This window comes from Zea mays, chromosome 2 (genome assembly GCF_902167145.1).
Source record: "Zea mays cultivar B73 chromosome 2, Zm-B73-REFERENCE-NAM-5.0, whole genome shotgun sequence".
Classification (NCBI taxonomy): Eukaryota; Viridiplantae; Streptophyta; class Magnoliopsida; order Poales; family Poaceae; genus Zea; species Zea mays.
In genome coordinates, this window is record NC_050097.1 from 161,831,073 (window position 1) to 161,836,619 (window position 5,547).

At 35.9% G+C, this 5,547-nt stretch overlaps 1 long non-coding RNA gene across 1 annotated transcript; it reads left to right on the forward strand.

Annotated features, from left to right (window-relative positions):
- The first annotated feature begins 4,269 nt into the window (after positions 1-4,269).
- LOC103647200 (uncharacterized) lies at positions 4,270-5,342 on the forward strand. The gene is made up of 3 exons (XR_562699.3): positions 4,270-4,315; positions 4,439-4,464; positions 5,187-5,342. It is a non-coding gene; the product is annotated as an uncharacterized lncRNA (long non-coding RNA).
- The last annotated feature ends 205 nt before the right edge of the window (positions 5,343-5,547 follow it).

Below are 5,547 nucleotides of genomic sequence, written 5' to 3' on the forward strand. Positions count from 1 at the left end.
TAAGTGGACTACAATAGCCATAATGTCTACAAAAGCACCACGAAAAATGGATTACTACTTTTTTTTGTGTAGAAGGTATCGTAAGCTACCAGAAGATTTTCACGTTCTTACCAACTAAAGTCCTATTTGCCTATTTGGTAGTTCGGCAATATCTGCAAGACTCAAGAATATATGTTTTGGGAATGGCGGCATTTGAAATGGAACTGTGTACGGCTCCACGACAGTTTGTCTGGTGAGATACAATTCCATTGGACCACTTATATGTCGAAACTGATGTTCACCCATACTAATACTGAAATCTACATTGTGCATCTTGAAAACATGCTTTTCATGTAGCAAATTGTTGAAGTGCTTGACTGTCTCGTACGAACTTGTCATTGCCTCGATCTTGGCTCCCTAATATTATTCCAGCAGAAAAAGGCAGTGGTATGGAGATTATATAATTTTTTTGAAATTTTGAAATGGAACTTATGTGAATGTTAACTTACATTGATGTCAGACAAAATGAAATGTTGTCTATCACGATAACGTGGTTCAATGGGGAATTTAACTTCTACTCGAGCGACAATACTAAACTTCCGTGGTAGCACATAATAATCTTCATCGCGATAGTCATCGAACAACCTAAAACTATATTAAACACGCAAATGAATAATCGTCACAACTTTGATAGGTTTCATTCTGTGTAACTATTCGTATATAACTTACATAGGCATCCTTTTTTGGCGGTCCGCTGCATTTCTTTCACGGTTCAATACAGTCGGTTCCATCGAAACCTTTTTTATGGAAAATATGTTAGATAAACTTGCGTTTTCAATTCAGTTTAGTAAAAGAGACATTCAGTAAATTGTATTACTCATTTGAATAAATAGCTTTATTATGATTGGTAGATCCAGAATAGAAGAATGAAGAGAGGGGGGGGGGGGGGGGTGAGAGAGGATTCTGTACGGATGCAGGGGTTCCGTACAGAAAAGCAGCCTTCTATCTACCATTTTATCTAAAAAAGCATCGACCTCTATATACCGGCCGCATGCGTATAAACTTTATACCCCAATCAATACCCCCACCACACATCAGTTTGGCATTATTATATATTACTTAATCTGTTGCATATATAAATGTTTATTCCAATTCAATATAATTCATGTGCTTACTTATCATCCATTTAATCATATACCCTAAAATCCATTAATCAAAACATATGTCAAATCGTGATCATGATATTAATTCATGACATAACAAGGCATGCTAAATCTTTATTAGCAAAACAGTCTAGTCAAATATATTTAACTATGATGGATCAATAAACCACATGCAATAATATATAACAATAGAGGATGACTGTCCTCAGTGATCGAAACATAAAATGTTGTTCTAAAAAATGCAGCTCCAAATGCTTTAGTAAATTAAACAAGAGTAAATCAAACAAAAGGAGGGATTGAAGCATGATAAGTCAACAAAAATATAGATAAGTAGACAGAAAACAACATTTTGTAGGCACACAAAAAAGCAAAATACACCAAAGCATTTTGAAGTACAGAATAATAATTACATTTGACCTCGACGTACCGTGCGTTGCCACCGAGATAGCAGAAGAAGGTGTCGATGAGGTTGATCTCGTCGACGATGTCCAAAACCAATCCAATCTCCACACCAGGATCACGGTGCAAGCTTTTAAAAAGAACAGTTTCATATACTCAAAGGTTGACCTTCTAATGAAGCATTTAGTAAATAAGTACATCACAGAGTGAACTTTCCTAGGGATCAATTAATAGTATAGTATAACACTCTTTTGCTTCAGTATTTATGTTTGGTTGGTCCTTTAAATTAATATCATATTTACATGATTAATTTACATATTTTCAAACCATAAGGCATCGTTTATTCAGTTCGTGCCATGATAGACCAGTAGGGAATGCAACAATTTAGAATTACGGCAAATTTCCAGGGAAACACTGTGCACATCTAACATCTAAGAATATACCTTCTGCCAATAATTAAAAGTAACAGACAAAGTAAGCACATTATGGGTCAATAACAACAAATAAAAACAAACGGAGGGAGTATCAGCTATAAGTAGTTTCAGCGCTTCCTAACTCGTCGTACATTCTCGAAATGCAGTCCAATCAGCTTGCTGAGATATTACATCATTGAAGTATCTAAAAGCGAGCTTTTTAAAACTGATGCTTGGCCTATGATAGTATGTTTAGTGCGGGTCACATTTTAAATACTGCATGGTTTTAGCTAAACATTGGTTTAGTTACTGTTTTTTATCATATACTACTTTAACACTGGCTGTTAAATAATCTTTTCGTTTGGGCCTGTCTCAAATTTAGCATGCAGCGTTTAGTATTGAATAGGCTTTGCCCAGAGTTTGTAGTCTTGATGGTGAAATTTCGTGACCAATTTTGGGCATTCAATGCCTTTGTTTCCTGATTTCCCACAGTTGCTGTATATTTAAAAAAAAACAGCTGATGCATATATTTAGTTATCAGATATTCCTTTTTGATACCTTCTTGCTTTCCTAAACATCCTACTGTGTCCTAGAAAGTTATGCTCAATACTGAGCATCTAGTTCCTTTTAGGGCTTCACCCTGTCACTCTAATATTATGTTTCAGGCTCTACACCTGCTTCAGCAGGAACTACAGAGTGCTCTTGGTAACCACAAGCAGAACTCTGAATATTTGTTCCTTTAGCAGCTAAGTGCAGGTTCTTCACAATGTTTCGCCCCAACTCAAGTCCATGAATTTCATCTACATCAATTAACATTATGGGAGTTGTCTAAAATATGAAAACAACATCAATTTAAATGTAAGTAAAACATAATAATACATAAGATGAGCACCTAAGGTAAAACAAAGAGACTGAAAATGCATGGTCACATAAACAATTTACTCATGAGATTTTTTGAGGACTTAACAAATTCGAGCTTTTTAAAACTGATGGTTGGCCCCATTTCATTCTCTAATCATTTTTACTTTTTCCACACTTTTGAGGATGTTCTTTGTTTCTTCTTTATTAAATAGGATCTGCACTTGTATGCCTTGAGTATATTGGTTATGTCATTTTGTTACATTGAATGACCCTATATAAGGAAGGTTAATATATGACAAGCGATGCGGGATAAATAATTTGTCCACAAGCATGATTGCATTATCCCAGGTGCTTATGAAAGTTTTTACCTTTTCTTCAATATGAAGTCTAAATGTGTGGTGTGGTCTTACAGTGGGCAGGTTCCAAAGAATGAACACTTGATGATGTCTGGGCCTTTGGGGCAATGTGATAATCCTGACTGTGTGAATTGCCCTCCTGCTTGTAAAAACAGAAGACATTTTCAGAGAGGTAAAATGCTTACTTATCATCCATTTAATCATATACCCTAAAATCCACTAATCGAAACATATGTCAAACCGTGATGTGATATTAATTCATGACATAACAAGGCATGTTAAATCTTTATTAGCAAAACAGTCTAGTCAAATATATTTAACTATGATGGATTAATAAACCACATGCAATAATATATAACAATAGAGGATGACTGGCCTCAGTGATCCAAACACAAAATGTTGTTCTAAAAAATGATATAGGCAAATGCTTGAGTAAATTAAATAAGAGTAAATCAAACAAAAGGAGGGACTGAAGCATGATAAGTCAACAAAAATATAGATAAGTAGACAGAAAACAACATTTTGTAGGCACACAAAAAAGCAAAATACACCAAAGCATTTTGAAGTACAGAATAATAATTACATTTGACCTCGACGTACCTTGGTTGCCACCGAGATAGCAGAAGAATTTGTCGATGAGGTTGCTCTCGCCGACGATGTCCAAAACCAATCCAATCTCCACACCAGGATCACGGTGCAAGCTTTTAAAAAGAACAATTTCATATACTCAAAGGTTGACCTTCTAATGAATCATTTAGTAAATAAGTACATCACAGAGTGAACTTTCTTAGGGATCAATTAATATAATAGTATAGTATAACACTCTTTTGCTTCAGTATTTATGTTTGGTTGGTCCTTTAAATTAATAAAAAGTCAGTGGGTGTATTGTTTGGTTACAAACACGCTTAGCCATTGACCAAGCTCAACAAACTCGGCTACATCCGAGGACACGACCCAAACTGAACTAAACAGAAAGGAATACAGATAGGTTGATAAAACTGAATGGCTTACTCGGTGCCTTTTCGAGGCAATGATGTCGGTAGATACCCTTACTCTCTCATACTGTTTCAGGTCTCCAAGTACAAGAAAGGTTTGAGGAATGGACCCAAAGCTTGAAGCCTGTGCCGGTGATTGTTCGTTGCAGGTATATCTAAAAGCTATGTTTATTAATACTTCTATTTAAGTGTGGTCTTGGTAATCTTGGTATGTCAAATATTATCATTTTTTTATACAAGAGTAATTCTGATTTTGTTTAACACGGTTGAAGCCTGTGCCGGTGATTGTTCGTTGCAGGTACATCTAAAAGCTATGTTTGCTAATACTTCTATTTAAGTTTGATCTTGGTAATCTTGGTATGCCAGATATTATCATTTTTCCTATACAAGAGTAGTTCTGATTTTGTTTAACTCGGTTGTTGGGCTGATGAGATGAGAAAAAACTGTGCTACTATACTGTTTAGCAAGATCTTTGCTTTTTAAATGGCATGTAAACTGTGCTGCATGGGAGGATTACTGTGATTTTAACAATATCCTCGCCCTTCAGGATGTCCTGTGACTAATAGCAGCAGATTAGGTTTAGCCAGATAGTAGTGGGTGACTAATGGAGACATTTGCCATGTGCATTACTGAAGATATGATATATTGCTGGACATGGTATGAAATGTGATTATCGCATTTCAGTTTCCTGTCTTGAATATCTTCATATTTTATTGATGTTTCATGTGGTTTTCTTTATGTCATTATAGAATAATTAGAGCAAAAACTCCAGAAGTTTGTCACAGAAAATACCTCCATCTTCTGAATGTTCCTAACAAGTACAATTTCATGGTCCACGTGTTACAAATATTCAGAAAAATACTTTTGCAATGTGTCAGTGCGGGTGATGTTTTTAAGGGTTGTAAACCTCTTTGTTTTAATATAATAATACACAGCTCCCCTGCTTGTTAAAAGAATGGTACCCTTGTTGCCCATCCCTGTTATGATATTATCCCTAGATACTACTTTTGTGGCTTGCAGGTGCTGCGGCCGAGTGAAGCTACCCCACTTCTATTGCTGCAGTGGAGAAAGAGGAAACCCAAGCGAGTCGAACTCATAAATGTTTTGTTTTCCTACTTTGCTCACTATGCTACGTCTGAAATCTGGACATCGTAATACCAATGAAATAAATTGTCAGGTCGCTCTTGGTATTCACCTTGTTCTCCTTCCAAGCATTGAATCAATACACACTTACTCTAGATGATAGTGCTTTTGACAGCATTTCTGCCGTTAACTTGACTGCAATAAATAAGAAAAAAGAAGCAGCTAAACCAGCTGATTTTCATGACCCAGCAAGGGAGTCGTTTGAGGCAGAGCTTGATAGGATCTTGAGGGTACAGGA